Raw genomic sequence first — 17,474 nt, forward strand, 5'->3', positions numbered from 1 at the left:
ATTCCTTTAACAAAGCATACAGAATGGTTTAAAATAGAAATCACATTCACTTTCTTGTATATTTTTATATTTACCTTTGAATATTCTGCCATTGTGTGTTTATTTTTTTCCTCCTTGGCAGTAACTTTAAAACCTTTCAATATCTTCTTGTATTCTTTTATATGACTCTTTTGTCAGTCTGAGTGAATGTTTTCTTTGGCTTTCCTTTTGTTTAAATATGGGGAATAGAGGGAACATGTCTTGAATTGAAATCACTGAACTGGAAAGGGACTACAAAAAGAATTGACTGTAGTAAAGCTGAAGTATTAAAATCCAGCCAGTGCGGTTCTTACCAAGTATAGAAAAGCAGAAAAATGCTTACAGCCTCAGAGAATGCATGGAGAAGTTACAATGGAAATGGTTGAAATGAATGGGAAAAATTGAAATTGGTAGTCTTGAAATTGGTAGTCTTTGACATGAATCTAGATGAGAATGAGCCAAGGGTGGGGTAGGGTGGGGTGCTGAGTCTGGGAGATTGGAAGAGGTCAAAATGCTTAAAATGGAGAAGCATAGGATTGTTGAGCATAGTCAATATTCTAGTTTTAGGCTGTTATTAATGAACTGAAATCAGTGGAATAAAACTTGGTTGAAACAGTGATGACACAATTCCATGATGTAATGCTAAGGAGCACTTCACAATGGGCCCTTTAAGAAATGTGGAATCATTTGCAATTGGAATTGATGGGAAAACACAAAGACTTAATCTGAATCGAAATCCTCAGATGCTGTACTATTGAATAGGTTTGTTACTATGGAATCTCACAAAAAAATATCAGCAACAATTTTTTTTATTCAGCAAATATGGTCTGAGCCATTTTCTTCAATTAGAGTATCATCATGAATCCAGGAAGAAATTTTTAAACAGTTTTTCTTGTCTGCAGTGTTTCCAGAAATCTTTTCAGGCTTGAGGTCTACAAATAACAACTTCTAGGTTTGGGGGCTTTTAATTTGTTTGTTTCTGTTTGTACACACCCTCTTCTTCCCGTGCTCTCACACACACACACTCACACACTCACACATATAGAGAGCCATCCTCCCCACTATTCCCAGGGCAGATTTGGATACAGTTTGTAGATAATAATATGACAGTGATTTACCTTCTCCATTTGCCTATGAAAATCACAAAAGTCCCACTAAATCATCCAGATAACATGCCACTGTGAGCAGTTTCTAAACTTGAATCCTAGAAGGAGAGAATGTTTATGAAGAAATGTAGGCTAGAAAAGCCAAGCAAGTAATTTTTCTGAGCTGGCAATTGTGTACTGCTCAGCAGCTCTTTAAATTAATTTTCCTTACTTCTTTCAACAGGTTATTTCATACTTTATCTAATTTATTTTTATTTTCTACTCTTTTCATTTCACTAATAAACAAAAATGGATTTTGTGACAATTTCTGCTGTAACCTTTTAATTCCCTCTCAGTGTGCTACACTAGATTTCATCCCTATTATTAGTAACTCCTCAGGTAGTTAAGAGTTGTGTCAATATAAAACCTAGTCACAAAATAACCCATGAGTTCAACAAAGGTTACTTAATCTTCTCAGGGATCTCAAAGCTTGATGTTTTCCTCAAAGACAAAACGAGTGACACATCAGAGGTTCTTTACAAAGGATCGGACACATTTAGTACTGCTCAGTAATCAAAAAATACTTTTGTGTTTTCAATACAGTGCTCTTCATAGAGACAAGTAACAGCTCTGAGAAATGTTTCCTCTATGTGGAAAATGTACAGTACATCCAGGGAATAGAAATGCTGTCTCTATTACTCTTGTACCTGAATATATATTTCAGAGGCAATGAGGCGTGAGAGGGCAATTCTGCCTTCAGAGGAAGAACTTGCTATTTTTTTTTGAAACTGTAACCAGGGTACCTGCTATATTGAGATATTTAATATTATACAGAACATGTAGGACATGTCTCTATTCCTGTATCTGCTCAGGAAAATCTGAAGTGGTGATGGGAGGCTGTAAAATATTTTTGAAGTCAGTGATCAGCACTACATCACTCTGTCACTCAGTCCAGCTTGTTCCAGGTAGCATGACCTGTGTCTTGTGATTCCTCACAAGTCCTATTCAGGGCTGATTGTATTCATTTCATCTGCTGGTTTTGCATCCTCATGTCAAGATATTTGTGTGGGCTTGTGCTTATCTGACTCCTAGTAATCTTGCAGCTTTTTTTAGTATTTGTGTTATCTCCCTCTACACGTCCTATCCTCTTGCTGAGAAATCCAGTTTGTTTGTCTGACTAAGCCACAGAATTTCTCTTCAGTTCTGAGACAGTTTCACCCTAACATTTAATTTCTGCACTTACGGGTTTCATTTCACTTCCATCCTTGAATCCTCAGCCTGGGACAGTAAGACAAAGGTATTTATTATTTTGTGCTCTCTACTTTTTCAGAGCATGCTCTTTCCTGGTAATTACTCCCCTCTTTCAACAAGAAACTTCCCATGTCTATTAGAAAAGATGAACAAAAATGGGAAGACAGACAGTAAAACAGAATAAAATAAATCTGGTGATTAATCAGTGAATAAGCACCACTTGTAGTACACACACTCACTAAGGGGATACATTTAAATCTATTGGCTTAGAAATCTGACATCATTAATCCACGATTAATTTTTGAAAATAAAAATTCTCGTTTTGCTGAAACTTTTGCATTCTAAAACAAAATGGAAACAGTGACAAAATGCAAATCAAAACTGCATGAGAAGACAACATGCATAGTGAAAGAGTCAAAAATAGTATAAACATCTTTACTCCTTGAGAATTGTGATGGTTACCATAACGTGTATTTATTCTCACTAGTTTTTTTAAAAAAGGTGCCCAGTTAGCTTCTAGACATGAAAATGCTAGAAACTATTCACAAGAGTATAATTATTTATATCCAACAGGCTTCTGGGCTAACTTCTTTTAAACTTCTATATAAAATCAGAATTTATAATATTTGTAACTCAACCTGTGATTTAATACCTATTAGTCTAATGTGGTCAAAATGATGTTTCTTTACAGCTCTTGAAAAACAGGTATGAACAGTTACTTCACTCTTGGTGGAAAACCTCAAAGTTATGAAAAAACTTAGGGTATTGCTTAAATTCAAAGCATGCACATAAATAAAGAACTAATGGAGGATTTCTTAGTAATTTTCTTCACTATGAGGGTAGTGAGGCACTGACAGAGGATGCCCAGGGAAGTTGTGGATACCTCATCCCTGGAAGTGCTCAAGGCCAAACTGGATGGGGTCTAGTGGAAGGTGTCCCTGCTCATGGTGGAGAATTGGAACTGGACAATCTTTAAGGTCCCTGCCAACCCAAACCATTCTGTGATGTACTGGGGGAAGTGTTTGATCAGTTTTGTGTTGCCAATTTCACCTTATCTACATGTTTTACCTTCTGGGACTTCAACTGTGAAAAATTCTGCAGCAATAACCTACGTATGAAAGTGCAGACATTGTGTTCAAAAGTCATCCAGGCTAGGTAAAATTATATATTAGCTAGCAATTTTTAGTACCATCAATTTCAACTATGTTGATTATATCCACATCTTCTTTGTTGACATGAGTGATTAATTTCAGGAGTGTTTTGCTACAAGGTCTGCTAAAGGTATGTTGTCACTAAAGTTTGAATTTTCTGCCATTGATAAAATCTCTAGAACTTTTCATATAACTTCGATCTCCATTATGAAAAGACTTGTTACTTTTAGGCTTGTTTTTAAATCTAAATATAGTAAAACATCATATAAAGTTGTCATATACTTTTTATGTGATCTGGGACATGGAATAAAGACTGTCACTTTGATGCTGTGCATTGACTTTGTTGAATTTATCTGAATTATTACTGAAATTGATATAGTGATCCATTTCAGAGAAACTTTTTGGATCTAGAATTTCATAGCAGATTTCAGCTATATTTATATAATTGTGATTTCTTAGGTGCACATATCCTTTGGATTTATTTTGGAACAAATGTGTTATTTCATTGCTGAAAATGGGTGACCAACATTTTGACTGTGATTCCTGTGATATTCCCCTGTTTATGTGTGAGGAACTGGTCTGCAGCCTGTTGTAAGAGATAAATGCCAGTGATGCCAATCATATTTATTATTTCTTCAAGTGAGGAGGAAACAGTGGAGCTGTTAATAAGAAAGAAGATTTCCAAAGTTGGAAATCTTAATAATTTAATAATTTATAAAGTGGGGGGAATACAAAATAACACCTCAGTGGCATTAAACCCTGAAGCTTTTTCTTAACTCCAGTAGTTGTGACATCATATCATCCCCTAAAAAGACTTATTTTCCTTATCTTCTATCTGACTTTTTTGATAAATGTTCATCATTCAGCATTTTATATGAAATAAACTAGTACTTTTCATCTAGTTAATGGATCAAAGCAATGTTCAAAGAAGAAAGACTCCTTTTATTAGCATTTTGTAGCAAATTCAGCTGACACAATAAGAAAGCAATAGAGGTGGAAAATTACTTGCTCTTTTATCTGTGAGTGTAACTCAAGGTTACAGCTAGCATGTGTGAGTGGTAGTTATCAATATTTTTAATGAGTCTGTTGAGAAAATTTCTATTCTATAGCCAGTGACCCAACAATTTATTTGTAAACTGAATCCACTTAAAATTATCTTTGGTGAACAACTATCTGACTAATAAAGAATCCAGATATAATACTTAAATTGTTTTAATTGAAATGGTTGAATGTGCAGCTATTTAATTATAACTGAAGAACTCTTGTGATTTTATGGGCAAAAAGTAATCTAAAAGCCAACTTCTGAGTTTTACTTTTCAAATGATGTAGGATAGTTTGAACACAATACAATTTTTCCTGGCAAAATTTCTGTAGCATTATTGACTGGTTTTGTTCAATTAGAGTACATTTTAAAATATATATCTGGAGGAAATGACCCAAAATACAAAGCAGCAAAAAAGCTGTCTGCTGAATACAGTAAAATAAACAAAATAAATGGTACAAAACCTTCCGGTACAAGTTTGGAAATTCGTGTGGATTTTTTTCTTTTTTATCTTCTGAGAGAAGTTTGCAAAAGGTTTTTTTTTTGTTGTTTTTTTTTAATCACAATTTTAAAGTCTTGCATGATGTATTCATTTATCTTTGTATATAATCTCTATGAGCTTCTTTCACTGCTATTAACTAGCCTTTCTATTTTTGTCTGTCATTTTTCAGGTGCTGAAGGTTTTTCCTTATATGAGAAAACAGATTGCCAGGTTGCCCTATCATACAGAAATATATCTGTCATTTTGCCTGTCATGTGGATTGTTAGTTATGAAGAACTGTCTCTCCTTTCATACAAGAGGATATATTTGTATCTCTTGCTTTGATTCTCTCCAGACATTTAGGCCTGGTCTGAGTGGTATTTCTTGGCATGGGCATGTGCTTTACGATGAGTTTTGTTTGCATGTAACAAAGCATCCCAGATAAGAAAATGAGCTAAGAAGTTCTAATCTGTTGTAACTACCTGTCACTGTCAGTACAGAGAGAGGGTCCATAGTTAGTAAAATGATGGTCTTTTTTTTTCTCTTACTGATTAACCCGCTGAAATAATTTGTAAATTATGTAGTACGTTGAAGGTACTCTTTTTTCCATGTATGTTCTTACTAAGAACAACCATGTTCACTAAGTTATGGGCTGAGATTTTTCTATTATTTATTATTTTACCTTAATTTGATATATTTCTGCGGTCTGCAAGTAAAACAAGTGTCAGGCTTTGTTTATGATGCATTTGTCCTATGCACTGTTAGTAAATCTTTTGTCAGTGCTACTAAAGCCTCAAGAATCACTACAAAAATTCACCATGTAGTGCTGAGCTGTCTTACTGTATGGACTGCCAGATCTTTTGATATTTAAGTTTTTGAGGAGTAAACCAAAGAAACAGTGGAAACAGATTTGTAATTTAAATGATTCATGAAATCCTTGGCACAATTTTGGATTTTCTTACTTCATTTTTGGATGCCTGTTGCATGTAAGAAACAGGTATATTGAGAATAAAAGAGAATGAAATGCATTTGATTTTACGATGTTTTTTCTTATTTCAGTGTGTTTTTTTCTTATTTCAGTGCGTTTTTAATGTGATTTTTTTCAAAGGAACATTCCAAATTTTGCTGTCCCCCTTTCAGTGAATAGAATTGTTTTCAGGTGTGTTCCATTGTCATGCCTTTTCTTGATGGAAAATAAAAATATGGGCAGAAGAAGAACATTTTTATATAAACATTTTTGAATCTGAAAGCTTAAGTGTAATCTATTTCCAATCTAGTGAAGTCTGCATAAAAATACCAATAAATCTGATGGAATTGATCTCTACATCACAGAAGTGGGGCTAAAACATGGGTGTCCCTTAAGGAAGAGAGCAGAGCCATTTTCCCCTTCTGTGTTCTTCCCCATATGTTTTTTGCAGCAGTGGCAATCCCTGAATGTAAGGTACATGTCTGCCATGCAGCACAGAAACAGGAAATGGAAAAGTCTTGAGAAAACAGGGCAAAATTAAGTTGTTAGGCTTTCCTCACAGACATACATGCTACTGATGAATCCAGAGAGAATCTGTGCCTTATTTTATTCTGTGCCTAGAAGAGACAACCTAAATTTAGAGGACTGTCTAGTGAAGTCGTGTGTGTATTTTTCCAGTATTGTAAAACATGTTCCAACGTGTGACCAAACTCCACACTTGAAAATAAGTTGGGTTTTTTCCTTTTCTTTCTTTTTCTTTTTCATTGAGCTGTTTAATGTCTCTTTTCTGTGTGATTGTTCAGGTTAGCCGGCATTTGCACGACCATATCAGGTGCATGTGTGACATTGCCTTTAATGAACATGCATTGTGAGCTGTAGTTGCACCACACTGGCTTATTTCAGAGCGTAGCTGGAGGACACAACCCAGAAAATATGTTGTCATTGAAGTGCAAGGTGAACCTCAGTGTAGTGGAATTAAGAATGAAGATGGTTACACATATTCCCAGTCTGCTGAAAAACCAAGGAGGCACACATACTGTCTGCAGTGGGTGCCACAGAAGGCTGGGAGAGCAGGGGCTTGTTATTGGTTTGTGTATGCTTGTTTTCTACAGATTCCATTCTGAATTTAGGCATTAAGAACACAGTGGGTAACTGGGATTTGGGCATACATATAGACCAGCAAACAGAAAGGATCCCTGGGGTTATGCAGGGCACGGTGTGGAGCCTGGTGCTGGTTGGAGATCAGGGTAGGAGGAGTTACTGTCCCCTGCAGATAAAACCAGCGTCAAGGGACAGACAACCCTGCACTGCTGAGTCAGTGTAAAGCCTGGTGCCCTACCTTGTTAACAAGCAAAACAGTGTTTATGGAACTTCATAGGGCAGCTAAAGGATTGCATGGGAGCTCTGAGACCCTGAACTCCACAACCCTATCCTTCCTGTGAGAGGTGACTCAGCCCACACTGAAGCAATGGCTAGTGTTCCCATTCTAGGAAAGGGTATCTGAGTTTTGTCAAGATTTCTTGAGAAGTGCATGTTTTATTCTTAATTAATAAATTAATTAAATAAATTTCATTCTTAATGAATTCTTAAATGAGATTTTGTGTGAAAGTAGAAAACCTGTATTTCCAGATGCTTTGTTTGTGCTTCTAGGCAAAGTCTGTTCTAGATCGAGATGCCAGAGCCTGGAAGTTTTGCTTCAATCTTCTCATTTCATGTATAGAGTTCATAGACATGAGATAGCATCAAATGAAGATAAATTCTCTTTTTAAGGTCCTTTCTGCTTTTTAAAGTCTGTCAGGAGAGGCAGGTTAAAGAATCTGGAAAGCTTTCCTCTCACATGAGCCCTTTGTCCCCCTGTCATATGCCTTGTGTTGAAATCATTCTGACATACAATAATTTTCTTTTGGGAGAGAAATACTCCTTTCAAATGAAAAAGAGAGTGCTCAATTACATAACAAAATGGTCTTTATCATTGGCTAGACAAGATCCAGCTCTTTCTTCCTTTCTTCTTTTACTCCTTTTTGATTACTGTAGCCTCTTCAAACTTGCCAGCTGTGCCACATGTTCCTGTTGTGTTTGAATGAGTGTAAAGCTATGCTCAATAAAAGCAGATATCTAAAATAAAGGATAAAGTAATATCGTTTAGGTGACTGGACCTTAAGGTGACTTTTCTGTGGGCACTGCTTCTGGGAGAACCTACTCTAGAAGGAAAGGAGACAGATCTACTGTCAAAATATGCAATTCCTGTCATGCTTCAAGGAGGAGGATCTGTTTGGACAGGAGTAGTGTTGGGGACACTGGCACAACTCCATCAGGGAGTCAATTATCCTGATATCAGCATTGCAAGGAAAACCACCCAGTGAGGTAGAAGAGGAAGGATAAGCCCTGTATAGATGTCACATCCTCTTTGATCTTCCTGCCTTTTCTGTTGTATTACTCCCAACACCTATCCTGTTAGTTCAGGTAATAGCAAATGAAGTAATCATCATGAAGTGCATCTTCTGTGTGATGATTTATGGCTTTAATAGCAATAAAATGTTCTTGGCACCATTGTGAGAGCCTTGTTATGGCTCTTCCTTAGTAAGCTAGTTGTGTTCTGATTTTGACTAGAATGAAGGAATTTTAAAATGGAATTTGGATTTAAAGTGGCATTTGAATATACTGGGAACATGGATCTTGTAATCATCTCCTCTAAGGCCCCTCTTGTGCTTTGGGAACTGAAAAACAAAGTAGATAGCTGAGTTGGAAAAGCAAATCCTGTGCTGTGTGAGAGACAGTTTAAATACTAGGTGCATTTATGTATCTCACTCTGGACAGCTATTGTATTTATGCATTTCTTAAGTCCTGGAAAAAGAAAAATTAAAAAAGTAGATGAATCAAGGAAAATAGCTTCCTGCTTAAACCAAGAAAACAGCTGAATCAGGGAGATAAACCCTAGTATAAATATATATTTAATCATTAAGAAAGCATTGTCCATCTCTCATTACCCTGGATGTTGCTAGCTTTGCATTTTTCTCCACAGCTAAAGAAGGAAATTTAAAGTGCCCCAGAAGAACCTTAAAGCTTGGATCAATACACACAACAGAATTCTTGAGAACAATTCAGAAACTGAGCCTTAGCCCTATTATGACATGTACTAGAAGACACACTCTTTCTTGGAGAGATGAAGCAACCCATGATCCGCAGATGCTGTGTGAAAGGAGAAAGAAGATCTCGTCCTCCACAGTGGAATAGTGTGACAAAGACCTCTCAGTAGGTACAAGTCAGAAGGAGGAATGAGTGCTTGAAACAAGGTAGATGTGGGGTGTAGAAGAGAATGTTTCTTTTCTGATCAAATACTTATGAAAGGTAAAAAATCTCAGTGGGTTATTGAATCATAGCAACGCTTCACTGGTTTAGAGAGTGCCAAAACCACTTTGTTGCTCTTCATAAAGAAAAATGGGAATTACCTTTTGGCCCTCTAATCACCCTGTTCGTTCAGCCCTTTGAAGTACTTGTTTTTTGTGGGTAAGTTCAGCTGCTGTCTCACATGGCCTCCTTGGTTTGGTTCGAGAGGCTGTACAAGCAGAAGGTAGTGGAGAGCTGGGGAGCTGGATTTCCCAGGGGAAGGTGAGGGAAAGGGCAGCAGAGCTGGCCAGGACACACTGTTGGTATTCCAGCACAGCACACTGCACGTCTGCTCTTCTTGATTACATTGTCTGAACACATGCAGAACTGGGGATTTTTGTTTGTTTTTTGAGTTTTTCTGTTTTCTTTTTTTTTTTTTTTTAATTTTAGGATTTTTTGTGGGATTTTCTTTTGTGTGGAAATTTTGCTTATTTATTTTTCTTTTTTTGTTTGTCATTTGGTTTTTTGGGTTTTTCTGGTTGGTTTTTTGCTTGTTTGATTGGTTGTTTTTTTCTTTGGTTTATTTTGTTTGTAGGTTTGTTTCTTTGGGGTGGTTTTTTTTTTTGTTGGTTATGGGATTTTTTTACTGGCTTTAAGGTGTCCCTGAAAATGTAGCATCCATGTGTCTTGCAAGACTGTCTCCTAGAATAGTTCTGTATCCTTTCTTACAGACAAAGCCCTTTGGGCACAACTTAACTGTAAAGAAGTTACATAATAGTGAAAAGCTTAAAAAAAAAAGATAAAAAGATGTTTTTCCCTAGTTGATGTAGTTGTCCCCTGCAAGCACACATTATTAAGTATTGGTGGATGCTCTAGAAACTTATCCCATTTTTCTGTCTTTTTCTATTGATTTAACTGTGTTTTTAATGGACTGCCTTATTACTGTAGCCTTTTGTCCACCACCATCTTTGTATTTGCTTTTCAAGGTAATTTTCTCTCTCTCTAAATATGTATTCACTGTGCACCCTTAAGGATGCTGTTACAATACAGTAAACAGATATCCTTCATGGTGGAGCAGAGTATTAGCAATTACAGCAATTACAGCAAAGAGCTGATGAAACCCTGAGGTGCCTCTCACTCAGCAATGCAGCATGTTTAAAAAATGATATGGACAAACAAACAATTTACAGACCAAAGAAATGTCCTTATGTGCACACACACAAATATGCATGGACAAGAAAAGACCTCCAGAAAGATTTTGTGTATTTTTTGTCTTCTAAATAAAGCAACAACTTCAGAGCACATACTATACAAATACTATGTTGTTTACAACTGTTATTTTGCTATTTCAGGAAAACTGTTCTGCATTTAGTGTAATGTGCAACTGCACAGCATATCTGGTGTGAAGGAAAATGTGCTGTTAAACCCAATGAACTGTATGTTTTAGAAGCTGAATCAGTCACCAGAGAATTGGTATTAAGATTTTGGAGGTTTATTTGCTGGCTGACAGAACTGGAAAACTGTGAACTTTCAACCTGATGGTGAGAGCCAGCATATATGGTGATGAGTAAACAAGGACAAAGGTGAACATTTTAAGAAAAGGAATTCTAAACAAATATGTACATAAAAAATGTTGTTATTGCTGACCCAAATTTATCTGCAGTTAATGTAGGAAGAGAATTTCTTTAACAAGCTAGATGAGTCTAACAAGGGGATTTACCAGGGGGTAAATCTTCTAGGATAATGTGATGTTGCTCATTGTTCTGTGAAGACTGCAAATACACAGTGGCAAGAAGGATGTGCTCAAGCTGGAGATTAGCCAGAGTGGGAATTCGAGCAGTGGGGTCATGGTTAAAGGGAATGCATAGAGGCTTTAATCAAGCTGCAGTGCATATATTTGGAAGGGAATTAGAAGGTGTCATTCTGACACCAGCTTCTGTTTGTTTAGATGACTAATAAAGCAAAGGGCTACACTTTCATCTTACAGTTATTTTTGATCTGCTTGTGCACAATCCTAATTGTAAAAGGCCTCTTATTTCTTCCCTTTGTAATTGAAGCCACAAACTCCTGAAATCCTTGTTTGCCTTTCTTGCCCCCATCCAGATTGTCATGTGAATTTTCTCAGAAAACTCTTGCTGAAAATTTATTCCTATGAATCTTTGCATGAAGGCCTGCAGGTTAATATGAAGGGTTAATAAGTGTGTCTGTCCTCAGTGTCCTGCATTGCCCCTGAGGGTTGGGCAGGATCAAAGTGAGGATATGGGAAGGTTGGCACAGCCTTCATTTGGGAGCAGGCAGAGAGGAGAAATTTTGTTGGGGGTAATGCCTCCAACCAGAGGTGAGCTGCAAAAGGGCTGTGTGTCTGGCTGGAGCTGTGTGGGAAGTGGGAATCCTGCCAAGAGCTGAGCTGCTTTGGGGGCTGACTTGAAGGAACATGAGCCTGTATGAGAGGCCAGACTGACCAAGGGATAAAAATCTCTATATTCTAATACAGTTTCCTGTAAAGGAGGTGGAGAAGATGTGTGTAAGCATGATGAAGAACAGATATTTGTTCAGGTCTCACTGTGATTTCCTTGTATTGGTTTTATTATTGTCCTGGAGAAGAAAATTCACCACATTTTTGGATATTGTTTACTAATGCAGATTCTGGACTGACTACTGCTTCTTCTAATGCCCATCTCCAGTCAGTCTATGCAGCAGTCAGGACTGTGTGGCAATTTTATATAAGACAATTCTTTACTAATTTGATTTTCAGTTTAGATCCTTGTTACCTCAGAGGAATAATGTGATCACTTGTTTCACCCTTACTGATGCCTGGTTCTAACATGGGAGGAGGGACCCCTCTCTGCAGCTGAAGCCAGAAGTTTACTGATATGGGAGCAGCACCATGCACTAAAGTTCAAACCAAACAATGTTCTGTAATCCTAGTTCATTGTGAGTACCATCTTGGGTGTTTCTTCTACCCAAGCAACAGTGAGCACAACCAGAAATGTATTCCAAAAGGCTGGGTGCAGGCTCCTTCAGCCTGCGAGGCTGGCAGTTTTTTGGGCAAGTTCTGAACTTAATAGTGTAACCAGAATAGCAGAGACATTTTTGAACAGATCCTTTAAGCACAAGAAACCAGGCTGGTGTTGTGATCACAAGCTGAAGAGAAATTGCAGTCATTTTAAAATCCATTTATATTTTAATTTGAGCTAGAAATATATACTTTTTTTAGATGCTCCAGAGAATAATAATGAATCAGGTTCAGACTGAGGTTCCCTTACTGTCTGGCTGCTTTAGTAAATACAAATAATCATAAGGGTAGTATTGCTCTAGGTGGGTCAGACTAGGTGATGATTTCTCAGCTGTACAGTTTGATGCCATCCTAAGATCTGAAATACAGCAGTCCCCTGGATTTCTTTTGTCTGTCCAGTGTCATTCAGCATCATATCCTATATTTTGGCTATGACTGAAGCTTGCATGCACTTTAAAGTCTTTATGTGCTTGATTTCCCCAGGGAATAGTTTTCCTCACGAATTTGTATATTGGGCAACCATGACAATATCCAGTTTCACTAATTCAGCCTGGCATGCCATCTGCACTATCCAAAGGTCAGTTCAAGTATTGTAATTCTGCGGCTTCTGAATAAGCAGTGCAGTGGTACACTGGTTCCACTCCCTGATAACAGTAGCAGTAATCTAAATCCTGTACCAAAATAAGCAAAAAAAGACATTTCTCGCCTGGAAGAAACCTATATGTCTTCTAGTTCAGGAGCTGTTCCTGCATTTTTGAACGCTCAGTTTCCTTGCTCTGAGAATTTTGCTTGACGCTGGTGCACGGGAGGCTTCCCAGGGGATTGTAGCAGCGAGCAGCGGCCCCTTGTGACTGCGAGGAGAGGTTTTGGTGCTCGGGGTCTCCATGCGGGCAGCGCTGGTTAAACTGGCTCCCAGGCTGCTGCGGGATGGAAAGAAGGGTGAGCTCTGGGAGACGGCGCCTGTGGCTGCTTGCGAGATCTACAGCTGAGTTAGGGCAGCAGTGTGGGTCAGAGTGGGAAGGGAAGGGATTATGGCAATGCCAGACCCCCAGCTCTTCCCCACATGCTGATCTGCTCTGGAAAACTGCCTAGAAGTATAATTAGGGAAATGAAATACCTAAAGGAAGGACTGAACTGGAGTTCTAGAGGGGAGAAGTGTGAGCATAAGTGTCATAGAATAGTTTAGTTTGGAAGGGAGCTTAAAGATCATATAGTTCTAACCTCCTTTCCATGGGCAGAGGAAATCTTTCACTAGACTGGCTTACACAGAGCACCATCCAGCCTGTTCTGGAACACTCCAACCTCTCTGGGCAACCTGTTCCAATGTATCACCACCCTCACCGTAAATTTCTTACTGGTATTTAGTAAGTAAATTTCTTATTGATATTTAGTGTAAATCTATCCTCCTTCAGGCTTACTTCCTTCTATGATTATCTAGTGTCACAAAGAGACATGTTTTGGGAGGCCATGACGGGTCAGCAGCAAAGGGCTGCTTTGGGGGCCTGACCCCTCAGTGTCACACGTAGTACTGAACCCTTGAAAAATCTCCAAGATTCCTGTTGGGCTCTTTTGTTGGTGGGTTTGCTGGTCCAGTAGCGTATTCTGTAGCCCTTCTGTATCAAATGAAGATGGTGTTGGAGAAATGTCCCACTTTACCAAGTGCAATAATTTTTCCACATACTGTGTGTTTTGTGCTTTGTGAGATGCTTCTGAAATACTCAGGAGGAAGCCAGTAGCAATAGATCACAAAAGAATGGGAATTTGAAAAGGTAGGAAGGTCTTTGGTCTTGAGTGTCAGTATTAGGGTTGCCAGTGGTTTCCAAACCTGTGCTGCTCCATTGCCCTGTGTGGCTGTTGTGTGTTGATCTGCATTTGTCACATCATTCTTTGAATGAAAGTGGAGCTGAAATATAAAGATGTTGATAGACAAGGTCTTACCGAGTCATAAGTGTATCTAACATAGCAGTTATTTATTGCTAGTATAGAATAGAAGGTGGATTTGGCTTTTTGTAAATCCCAATGAAAAGACACTTCACTGAGTATGGATTAATTTCTACTATGTAGAAATAGAAATACTTAGAAGGAATATGATGAGGAGGAAAACTCTTCCTTTCACCCATGACATTCCCTGAAAGGGGAAGCAGACATAATTCAGTTTTATTTTATGCATCCTCATAGTCCATATGCTATTGAGAGACTGAATTACTAACTTCAGGCTGTAATTTGATATCAACTTCACCTGTTTTTTTTGCCCATGTAATTTTTTATATTTAAAATTAGACAAAGAAGGGGTAGTAGAAGGTGTAATTAGAGCCTTGAAGTACTAACAGAGGTTTTCAATTACAACCAATACTTTGCTGCCCATTACTTTCTTTTAAAACCTGACAGTTCAAATTAACACATCGAGGAAACTATGCCAGAGTGCTCCAGCAGCAGTGATTTCTACTGTAGGAAATAACATTTCTTCAGTGTTGGGTTGCCTTTGCTTAAAAAAGCATAGAAGGAACTTCATTGTAGGACACAGCTGACAGCACTGCCATATAGTAAAAAAGATGAAGAGCAGTTTCAGAAACAGGGCAGTAAAAATAACTTCTCCCTTGTTCAGACACCAAACTGATAACTTCCTTCAGTACAGCTGTATGAAAGCTGTATCTTGCTGAAATGAACACTGGAAAAAGCCAATCCAAAACACCCATGGGTCAAGTGAAATTTAAGTCCACCTTGAAAACATCTTTTTTCATTTATTTAATAAAGCAGTCAAGGAGCCGAACTAAAATAATTCATAAAAATTGAGAGAAGGCACTAGTACAGCTCCTCTACACCTTTATTTACAGCTCCTCTACACCTTTATTGACAGCTCCAAATTGCTAAAATGGTTTTTCTTTTAGTGGCAAATCTTGGTTAAAAACCTGTTTTACATAAAGGAGACTACCCCCCCCCCCCTTTTTTTTTTCTTTCTAGGACTGGCTGCTGCATAAACCTGTCTTTCAGGAAATACTAATCTGGTTATGTTTAGGCAGTAATTCTAATCTGCTTTTTCTACCTGAATGCGAATTTCTGTCCCTGTTCTATAGCTGTCTGGTTGACAGCAGAAATGAATAGCTTTTGTCCCCTGATGTTGATTATATTCCTAATGTCATAGTGCCATGGGAGATCTGCTTTTTTCTTAGATAAGACCAAGCTTATTCATCTTGTTTGGATGAATATTTTTGATAATGGTCAGGTTGGCAGGTGCTCTTTTATCTCTTATGTTTGGAAACAAAGAAAACATTAAAAGATTGTACAGAGAATGCACGAATGCCCAAACTGGTGCCATGTGATATAATTCAGTCCTCATTTTACAAGCAGTGGACCACATAGATGGTTTAACAATCTCAGTTTAACAGTCTCAATTGCTTACTGCTGCTTCTGCTATGAGTGTTTTCATTCTTTCTTAAGAGAGTATGCATCTGTGAGAAGCTGCTACCTGATTCATCTTGCTCAGTATCCTGTCTCTGCCAGTTTCTGGTCACATGGGCCTAAAAAGGTTTTAGTTGGCTGTGACTCTGAAGACCTGGCTGTGGATGCACAGTTTATGGTCATTGGGAGTGGGGCTGTGGACAAGCCTCATCCCCAATGGGCTGCAGCTGTGAGCAGCAGGTGAGCAGCATTGACAGCAATGAGCCAGGGAGTGCCCAGGGGCACTGACCAACCACCAAAGGGAGCAGAGGGCACACAGGTGCAGTGCATGAACATGAGGAGTATAAAAGGTTGGGCTAAAGAATAAGAAGGGCACACGCTTGAAGCCTTCTGATGTGGGATGATGTTGCTCTTCATGAGCAGATGCCTGAAGCCTTCTGGAGTGGTATGGTGTTACTCTGCATGGGTTGAGGCTTTCTGAAATTGAAAGGCGGTATTTTGTGTGTTGTGGTTGTCTCAACTGTGACATATGCTGTGACACCTGGGTCTCTGATCCTTAAGTGATTAGAATTGCTGAGACAGTGCCATATTGGCTTTGATGCTGTTTACTTCTGTTCACTCATACCTTTTTATTGTGTATGTTACATGTTAAGCCATTTGGAAAGCAGTGGAACAACTCAGCTTTTCCCTCAGTGGACACAGACCCGGTTGGGAAGATATCTGCTAGTCCTGAATTCTCCAAGGTTCCTGTTACACCTTGATCTTCCACTAGTTTCATATTTATAGTTTCTCTGGCAGAACTTTCTGCTTTTAATGTATTTTAAAATAAACTTTAATTTTTGATGTTTGCAAATTGATCCTCAAATACACTTCTGGGTTATCTTACTTGCCAGAGTTTGTTCCTTCTTTTCCTCATTTTTGTACAATTTCTACCTCCTTGAGATCATAGCCTTCCTTGCTTTCCTGTTGTACTGTGCCATTCTCCTTTTTGTCTTTCAGCTCTTGCTGAAATAAATGGTACAAGCTTGCCAATATGATATCTTTGTACACTCTGTGCTCCATTCTAAGAATTGCCTTTTTAGCTGCCTCTCTTGGCTCTCTTTAAAAAGTTTGTTCACTTCTGTGTTGTTTAGATGGTTTTGATCATGGCAGTTACAAGTTCTGGCTTTTGATGCTCCTTCAAAGCTTCATTTTTAAACTCTTTTGTTAAATGCTGTTTCTTGGTCAGTGTCAGTAGTCATTGGGTACTGTGAACCACAAGTCAAAAAACTGATCTGGCTCGTAGGGGCTCACAGCGCGTTTTCTGCAATGAAGGAGCTGCTGAAAGGTGTGGTACTTTTTGTGGCTGGGTATGAAATACCCACCCAGCTGGGAAGAGGGGAGACCATAGGGACCCTGCTGATCCTGAGGCAAGCTACTGTAGAGTTAAGCTTGTGGGGAATGAACAATACAAGGGAAATATGGAGAAGTAAAGCCATTAATTTTGAATCATCCTGAAAAGTTCAGAGGATTCCTTCTTAAATTTTGTCATCCTTGAGAATCTGTATGTGTGTCTGTTAATGGATATCAACAGATCTAGCCATTCTCAGATGCAAAGCCTACTTAAACACAGTGTAGGAATGAAATAGTTTTTAACCTTTTATACTGGTCCCCAGATGGAATTGTTCAATATACCCTTCATGCTTAGAGCATCTTTTTCTCTTTAACTCTGTAAAAAGAGATAGAAAAAGCCTGTTT

The sequence above is a fragment of the Molothrus ater genome, chromosome 4 (assembly GCF_012460135.2).
Source record: "Molothrus ater isolate BHLD 08-10-18 breed brown headed cowbird chromosome 4, BPBGC_Mater_1.1, whole genome shotgun sequence".
Classification (NCBI taxonomy): domain Eukaryota; kingdom Metazoa; phylum Chordata; class Aves; order Passeriformes; family Icteridae; genus Molothrus; species Molothrus ater.